The sequence below is a fragment of the Rhineura floridana genome, chromosome 16, assembly GCF_030035675.1.
Source record: "Rhineura floridana isolate rRhiFlo1 chromosome 16, rRhiFlo1.hap2, whole genome shotgun sequence".
In the NCBI taxonomy this organism is placed as follows: Eukaryota; Metazoa; Chordata; class Lepidosauria; order Squamata; family Rhineuridae; genus Rhineura; species Rhineura floridana.
In genome coordinates this window covers 16,442,144-16,451,785 of record NC_084495.1, presented here as the reverse complement: position 1 = coordinate 16,451,785, position 9,642 = coordinate 16,442,144, and the positions used below count along the sequence as shown (strand labels likewise).

At 42.7% G+C, this 9,642-nt stretch overlaps 1 pseudogene; it reads right to left on the bottom strand.

Annotated features, from left to right (window-relative positions):
• Positions 1-417: 417 nt before the first annotated feature.
• LOC133371512 (sodium/hydrogen exchanger 2-like) lies at positions 418-8,844 on the bottom strand (annotated as a pseudogene).
• Between the last annotated feature and the right edge of the window lie 798 nt (positions 8,845-9,642).

Below are 9,642 nucleotides of genomic sequence, written 5' to 3'. Positions count from 1 at the left end.
CTGTGAACATGGCTGATTTTTAATGAATTTCAACAAATTATGAGAACTCTGACAGAAAAAAGACCAAAAGGGGTCTGGTTTTTCTCTCTCTCTTTTTACACTTTGAACTCTCGATTCCCTCTGTGTGTTTTGTGCATCGCCATGAAGATTTAGAGGGTTGTTAAGCCAGCATTTCTGAGTTCAGGACTATTAAATTTTGTAAGGTTTTGTTTTGAAATGAGCTTATGGGAAGCATCAGAATGGCATGGGAGTATTTTCAATTTAACATTGCGGAATGCGAAAAATCCATGCTGGCTATAGTATACAGCCACTCTTGTGGCTGTATAATAACCATGCGGATGCTTTTGAAAACTTGTGGCCTGGTTTCATTCAACATGTAGCTGTGAAAGCCAGAAATATCTGAGTGCCTCAGCTTACTTATGCCACAGTGCCAGAGAGGTGCAACATTTCTGCCGTGAGATAGGACAGGTAACTGTAAAGGAAGAAAAAAAGGGGCTCAATCACGTGGATATTTTCGGTGAAGCATGTGGTAAAGGCAGCTATCATGCCAAAGAGGAGGCCCACCAGCACCCTTCCGATCCCGACCACAAAAAACTTCCCAATTCCTGCAAACACATCTGGTGTTTTAACTGATGGCATTTCACAGAAGGATCTGAACAGCTTGTATATCACCTAGGAAGAAAACAGAAAGGAACAAAACACAAAGTTTTTGATGTCAATAAAGGCAACCTGTAGACCAGTGTTCTAGTGGGGTCACATAGCAGCGGTGGGCAGAGCCAGAAGCAACAGTGGGTGGAGCAACAAATGTTAATTTACTCAAACATCCCTCTTTATCTCCAGTCCAGGCAAGCAAGAAGCATTATCAGAGTTCAAGGACACATTCTACCAGAGCTTGGAAAAGTTACTTTTTTAAACTACAACTCCCATCAGCCCCAGCCAGCATAGCCACTGGATTGGGCTGATGGGAGTTGTAGTTCAAAAAAGTAACTTTTCCAAGCTCTGCATTCTACCCTTGCAAAAACACTCACGGAGGGTATAAAACAGGATGGGGGTGCGTGGCATGGGCAGAGTCCCAAGGGCCAGATAGATAGACCTGGCGGGCTGCATTCAACCACCAGGCCTGAGGTCTCCTAGCCCTGCCCTAGAAACCGCATTTTTGTGCACATCAAGCTTTCAAGAAGACATACTTACAACTGTTACAGCATTGTTGAGAAGAGATTCTCTGAATACCAAAATGTGAAGCTTTTCGTTGACATGTATTTCTTCGAACACAGACAGCACAGCAACAGGGTCGATGGCTACAATCAAGCTACTGAACAAGAGGTTATGAAGCAAAGATACATCACGCAGTTGGAAGAGGTCCACTTGGCATATCCCGTAGAGTGAGAATCCAGTCCCAAAGACATTCCAGATTGTCCCCACCACAGCATATATGAGATCATCCCAAAGTTCTCAAAGAAGGGACTACTAGGCATGAGATAGCCTGCGTCCAGGAGAATGGATGGCAAGAGGTAGAGGAAGAAAATGTCACTGTCCATGACTGGCGGGGGCTTGTCATCTAGGCCATTAATGAACCCTCCCATGATGAGCCCCACAAAAATCAATATGCAGCTTTCAGCTTTCAAACAGATGGAAACCTGTCAAGGGCAAGAGGCAATGTTATTGGTAAATCAGAAACATTCATTGCTCTGGGGTCACCTCAGCCTATGTGCTTGTCCCCCCAAAGTTGTGTGAGTCGTGGGTCAGGAATAGGGACAGAAAGATCTGTCCATTTCGGTTCTCTCACTTTCTCATTTTTCTAATCTTAAATTCAGTTCTCCACATTTCTGCAGCAATTAGTGGATTTTTCTTTTTTTAAATCCTCATGAAAATTCTTCAGCAAATTTCTCCTAATAAAACACAATTTTGTAGGCAGTTCTGACTAATGTGTGCATTTTGGCAAGCAATTTCTCCTAATATAATGCATTTTTGTATGCTATTTCCACTCATATATTCATTTTTATGCACACTTTCCCATGATATGCACATTTTTGTAAACATTGATTGGAGAACCGCATGGCACAAGTCAGATAAGTGCGAATTTTGAAGGATGTCTGTGTTTTGGTTTTCAGATTGTTTCAGAAAGTGCAAATTTGATAGACTCCCCTTGAAATGAGAACTGAATCAAATTCCTCACCCATCTCTAGTCAGGATTCAAAAATGGCTCACCCAGTGGGGTGGAACCACAATGCAAGCTTCCTAACAACAGGGTCACTGCTACTTACCAGGAGTGACAGTCAAGGCAGGGTAAAAGCATACCAGCAGAGGCTCAGCCCTACCAGGTGAGTCACTTCTGTCAGGAAGACCCGAGTTCAAATCTTTCTTCAGCCAGTCACCAGGCCTCAGTCTGTACAGCAGCAACAAGAGCACAATAATGGTTGTCTACCTTACAGACTGCTGTAAGGATTTACTTTATTTTATTCATTTATTTTAGAATATTTCAGTGCTGCTTTTCTAATCCAAGCCTGTTCAAAGCAGCTTGCAACAACAACAACAAAACCCCCACTAAAGTTAAACACATTCAGAACCTCCATGCCTTAAGGTGGTATTCAACTAAGTCCTACCCAGAGTAGAATCACTGAAATTAATCAACCCAGGCTAGTCATGTCTATTAACTACTCTGGGTCCACTCTGAGTAGGACTAACATTGAATATACCCATAAGATTCCAGCCTTGATTTCAAATAGGATAAAATTACTCAGGGAAGGCCAATGGAAACAAATAGATCTTTAAGGCCTTATAGAAACCCTGGACTTTAGCCACCCATCACAGCTCTACTGGGAGGGAGTTCCAAAACTATGGAGCCACCAGTTGGGTGGCCTTAAGCCTGCAGGAAATGTCCAGGAAATGTCCTATTTTTCAAATTTCTTTAATGTGAGTGGATGTGTGTTTTTGAGCTGACTTTATTGCTGCAAAGTGGCTGAAGGTGGTGCATGGATGTTTCTTTCCCTTTCTCTAGCACACTGCAGCCTCCCTGGCTGCCTGCATTTCCTGATCTGAAAAAGCCTCTTAGGAAGAGTTACTCATGGTGACTTCTCCTGGGCTTTGAAGTGTGGAAAGTCGAGGGGGCAAAATGATTTGTAGAATAAAAGGAAGGACAGTCACAAACACCCCTTGCCCATCTCAAAAATAAGACAAGTGCAGCAACAATAACGCTGCACCCCACTCATCTTTGAATCTGGGCCTATTATTTTAAAACAGCTCCAGTTATGTGGATTTAAATAGCAGCTCATTAAACACCTTTCAGGCAAAATAGATGATGCAGTCAACTCAACATAATCTTTCAGAGAGGCATTTAACCTTAAAAAAATAAGAAATCTTGGTTGATTGTCGGTGCTTCCAACAAGCTTTCAAGTGCCTAAAATCAGAGACGGCTTTGTTAATTATAAAGAATTCCATTTTAAAGGGATGCAGATCATTCATAGTTCAAATGAACAGAAAATACCAATAAGGCCTTCTAAAGTTCCATTGTTGGTACATCTGTCCAATGCAGCCAGCTAATTTGTGCATATGAATAATACATAAAGGGGGAAGAATTCTTGCTCTCTCACTGGAACAACTTAGCTATTTTTGTATTCTTGAAGGAAACAAATGGATTGGAGGAATATTAAAATATTTAAAGACAGATAAGTGATCAGGGCCCTGTTGCAGAATCACTGTGTAGACAAAACAACAGTCTTAATTTAAAGCATATATTATGTCATCGTTTATATTGCTAAATAAATAAGAAAGTTCATAGAAATCAGATCATGTTCTATATCTTAGAGAAATGTTGTGTAAACTGTGACCTTTTTTGTACTCTTTTTTGGTGATGCTTTGTGTGTGTGCTTGTTACATGCCTAAGTCTAGACACACATTGCACCTATGTAAATCGGGAGACATTTTGCTCAAATTATAAACAGAAGCCTCATGTTTGGGGATGCTTTTTCTTGGGACACAGATCAATAGTTAATAAAAATTAAAAAAAATAAAAATAAGCACTTCTCACAAAAACTAATCGTACAACAGCCCTTTACGTTAGCCCAATATCATTTTACACAGACAGACAGACAGACAGACAGACAGACAGACAGACAGACAGACAGACAGATAGATAGATAGATAGATAGATAGATAGATAGATAGATAGATAGATAGATAGATAGATAGATAGATAGATAGATAGATAGATAGATAGATAGATAGATAGATAGATAGATAGATGTCAGTGGTGCAGGGGAATCCAGTTTGGGTTGTAGCCCGAACTTTCAAGGAGCTGTCCAAGGTTGCTAATGAAATAAACCCTACGCCAGGGATGGGCAAATCTGACAGTTTTAGTTTCTCTCAATATCTCAATTTTCCAATCTTAAATTCAGTTTTCCACATTTCGGCATCAGTTTGCAAACTATTTTTAAGTCCTCATGAAAATTCATCTGCATTTTAGTTTGCATTTATCCTAATATACATATTTTTGTTAGCAATTTGCCTAATACGATGCATTTTTGTATGGCTTTACTAACGGCCCGGTGTGGGCCAACAACAGCCTGGCGCCTCCTGCCCAACAACAGCCTGGTGCGGGTCCTCTTGTGTGGGGCCTCCCGGCGTGGGGCCTCCTGCTCAACAACAGCCGCCACATCCTTCTCCTTCTCCTGTTCCAGGCAAGGCCCAGGTCCCAGACCCCGAGCTCCCGCAGCTGCCCCCCAACATAAACTATCACCACCAGCAGCAGCAGAAGTTCGGGGAGCAGCAGCTGAGCGAGCCCAAGGACATGGAGAGGAAGTCAACATTGAAGCAGCAAACAGCTTCGCTGTAACAAATGCCTGTCGCCCTTCTGCCTCTGGGGAGCTGCCGCCCCCGCAAATACCACCTTCTCTTTCCTGGCGGTGCCAATAATGATAATGTTATTTGTTATTTAATTTAATTTTTGTAAATTGTATTGTTTTTATTGTATTTTTATACTTGTGTTTATTTTTCTTTGTAAGCCTCCTTGAGGGCCTTTGGCCGAAAGGCAGGGTATAAATAAATTAAAACGAAACTAAAACTAAACATGTGCATTTTATGCACACTTTCCAATAATATGTGCATTTTTGTACATATGATCTGCATGGAGAACTGCATCACAAAATTTGGAGAAGTGTGGGTTACAAAGGATAGCTGCGTTTAGATTCACATATTATTTTGGGAAGTGTGAACCTAACTGAATTTCTCCACCATCCCCACCTCCCTGCTGGATAGGGAACATAGGAAACTACCTTATACCAAATCAGGCCATTAGTCTATCAAACTCAATGTTGTCTACACTGACTGGCAGCAGCTCCCTAGGATTTCAGGCTAGGGACATTCCCAGCCCCATTTGGAGATGCCAGGGATTGAACCTGGGACCTTTTACATGCAAAGCAGATGTTCTATCCCTGAGCCATGGCCCAGCACCCACTATCTGGAGAAACATACCTATTTTGGCCAAGGAAGCCACCATGATCCACAAGGTAATCTCGAAGGGTACTTGGACCTGCGGATACTCTAGAGCAGCCTTTCCCAACCAGTGTGCCTCCAGATGTTGTTGGACCACAATTCCCATCTTTCCTGACCATTGGCAATGCTGGCTGAGGCTGATGGGAGTTGTGGTCCAACAACATCTGGAGGCACACTGGTTGGGAAAGGCTGCTCTAGAGAAAAGAAGACTGGGTAGACTTTAGACTCATTTGCTTGGCTTGTCTCCAAATCCATATCCTCAAGAGACTCTAGCATTGTGGAACTCTGGAAGGCAGCAATAGCTGTCAGAAAGAGGAGGGTTGCAGAGAGTTCCAGAAGCCAAGGTCCTGGCATGGCCTCCATCCAAGGATCAGAGCCTCCATTTGCCAGTTGGAGCTGTCACTGTCTGGGGAAGTTCCAGACTGGCTGGCTGAAATCTGGCTGGTATCTGGCAGGCTGGCTGGCAGCTGCCCAGCTCTTTCGCTGCTCTGCCAGAGCATTCTGGAGCCTGCTATGCACCCTGCTGACTGCTCTGAATTACATGGATGGGTGTGCAAGGCAAAAAGCTACTGCTGGACGGCGGGGTGGGGAGGAGACCTAGCGGCAACTCCCCACATCGCTTGGAAAATGCATTTTCCACGCAGCCAAAACAAGACATTCTAAACCATGCCAATCCTTCATATAACCTGAACAATGATGAAAAAGTATCTGACCGATTTTGCAAAGGCAACATATAATCCCAGGGTTGTGAAGCAGGCCTGCCAAAGGGAATGAATTTATAGAATCCCATCAGAGTCACTTAGTCCTTTGGGAAGGGCCATATCTGCAGCTGCTTTGCATGCAGAAGGTCCCAGGTCCAATCCCTGGTTTTGACTCTGTATAAGGCAGCTTCCTATGTTCCTATGTAATCAGAGACAGTGGAGGTTGTTGTATTACAGCAAATGGGACTAACTACCCCACTAACCTCAATCTGCACTCAGCCAATGTCCCACTTGCCTGTCTTCTCCTACTCTCCTTGCTTATTTAGGGTTTGATTTTTTGAAAAAAAATCTATGAATTGGACTTGGACCAAACTGCTCTTCAAATAAAAGATGCAACATGAATCCATTGAATTAGTGTACATCAAGACATTCAGTGCTGTCGCTTGTCAATTGATTTTTTCTTAATTGCACTGTAGGTGTTAATTGGCTTATCAATGCCAGGATGTCTGTGTTATCAACTACTTTTTTTGTGATTGGCCATTGTTCTCCAATCAATGTTACAAAAATGCATATATTTGGGGAAAGCGTGCATAAGAATCAATATATTAGTGAAATTAACATACAAAAATGCATTATATGAGAAAATGCTTGCAAAATCCTGTATATTGACTGCATATAAAACTGTTCATTGGGAGAAATTCACACTAAAACACTGAAGAATTTTCATGAGGATTTTTTTAAAAAAAAAAATCAAATATCTGCAGAAACGTGGAGAACTGAATTTAGACTGGAAAAATGAGAAACTCAGAGAACCAAAATCATGAGAGCTTCCATCCCTAGTCAGAACTGGCTACATTCTAGACTTTTGTACTGTGAAGTGCTTTGTGTCTTTGATTCACATGTTGTTATATCTGTTCTTGTTTGAAATATTTAAAAAAAGAAACTCAAAATTAATATTTCATGCTTCTGATGAATTGAGCTGTTGTCCACAAAAGCTGATGCCTTGATAAATATGTTAAGTCTTTAAAAGTTCTACTGGGCTCTGTTGCTGTTTCTTCAGAAAGAAGACTACATTTTGGAAGGCAGAGAGCCCATTTGCTAATATTATCAGGTACATTTCTGATATGAAAACTTACGTGCACAATGCCAGTTTCCTCTGTGAAGTCAGTAATGTAATGCCAGAGAATCCAAAATGGAAATGGACTGCCTTCAAGTCGATTCCGACTTATGGCAACCCTATGAATAGGGTTTCCATGGTAAGCGGTATTCAGAGGGGGTTTACCATTGCCTTCCTCTGAGGCTGAGAGGCAGTGACTGGCCCAAGGTCACCCAGCGAGCTTCATGGCTGTGTGGGGTTTCGAACCCTGGTCTCCCAGGTCGTAGTCCAACACACTAACCACTACACCACACTGGCTCTCATAAGAGCTTCCTATGTCAGGCCTCCTGCATTTTTTCACCAGCTGTGTGCTGAGCAGAAATCCAGCCGAGCCGATGACGCTTTTCCTACCTTGCAGAGCAAGTGATGAGGATGAGGATGATTTGGGGGGAGGGGTGTAAGGCAGAGCGCACCTCTGGCTCAAGGTCACCCAGTGAACTTCATGGCTGTGTGGGGATGCGAACCCTGGTCTCCCAGGTCGTAGTCCAACACTCTAACCACAGCGAATTAAAATATGGGGACCCCTTAGGCTACAGCTGGATGAAAATCGATGGCCCCCTCTGGCTCCAGCGTCCTAAATGGCACCAGACATGAACTAAGGGCAAATTCCCACCCCTTAAATATTACACAAGTTCCATCTCTGTTATCTTTTCAGCACCTGTTGAAGACCTTTCTCTTTCAACAAGTCTTTTAAATAGAGTCCTTATCTCAGTCTGCATCTGTGTTGGAATTGCTTTTTAAGACGTTCTTTTTTTAAAAAAAATCTGTGCCAAGCAAAACAAAAACAATAAAAGGCAACTGATAGGATGGAGAGCTAAAGAGAAAAGGCTACATAATGCTTGGGGACCATTTCTTTTTAATCAATAGCCATTTGATCAATGTGGTGCATAAAACCATAGAACAGGGAGGCTGCAAAGGGAAATGCTATAGGCAGCAGCACTGTATGCATTCAGCGTTGTGGGCCCAAGCCTGCGGAACTCCCTCCCGACTGAGATTAGACAGACACCCTCCTTGCTGAACTCCAGGAGCACGGCTAAGGCTTTCTTGTTCCAGCAGGCATTTTAAAGGAGCGTTCGGTTTTGTGATCACTTTCACTGTCGGATTTCCTTTTTGGTTTATCTTCCTGCATGCTGCGTAGAAATGCTAGTAATGATGTGACATGTAAATACCTTAAATAAATAAATAATATGAACAAGCCTTTTAAAGTATTGTTATTATATTTATAAATGTATCAGCAAAGTGTGTTGTCAAATAAAAGAGAAGAAAAGCATACGTCAACGCACACACACACATATGAATCAGAAGAGACAAATAATAATCAAATTGTTGATGTTATCTTAGTCTCGGAGTCAAACTAACAACTCTCTCCACCTGCAAGTCCCAGTAACTGGCATTCAGAAGCACCCTGGAAAGATCCATCAGCACTGAAATCTGCACTGGGCCCCTCACTTTGGTCCTACCTAGCAGCTGCAGGTGGTTATTCAAATTTTCTGCCATGTTCCAGGGTGCAACCATGTCAGATGCTGTGAGCGTTGTGGGAAATTAAAACAGCTACCACCAGCCCACTGCCACTGTCACATACATCTATGGCTAGGGCCCAAACGGAGAGCACTTTGCCCAGGGACCTTGCAGACTTGAAGCTAGCCTTTTCATCTTCCTAACACAAAGATCATCCCAGGCATCTAACAATGACCATAACAGCCAATCCAAAACAAGAAATCTTTATAAAATAATCAATTACAACATATATAGTATAACAACAGCACCTGAACATAATAACAAACTTGCGCTATTCACCAGATGGAGCTGGGAAGGCCTCTCTGGAGAGGACAATCCATGGCAGAGGCACCACCACCGAGAAGGCCCTGTTTTACAAACCCACCTGTAATACTTCAGGCACTGGCAAGAGATTGCATAAGAAGAGCCTGCTGAGTCAAAGTCCATCTAGACCAGCATTTGGTTCCCAGCAACGACCAGCAAGATGCTTCTGAGCATTCACAAGAAGAAAATGACAGGAAACTTTTCCCCTTGGGGTTGCTTGTCCGCAGCAGAGTTATATTGGCCCAGTTCAGATATGACAGTACTCCTTGATAGACCCATACAGAGCCAGGAGCACTTCCTCTCCCCCCTCCCCCTACATTCCCTCCTCCCAACTTAAAGGAACACTTTCCGATTTGACCAAATTGCTCCCTATAACCAGGATTGAACACCAGAAATCAGATTTTATTATAATTTGCAAAGCAGTGTTTAGGCAGTGCTTAAACCACAGTTTGTGAATGTCACAGGAAACTGTGG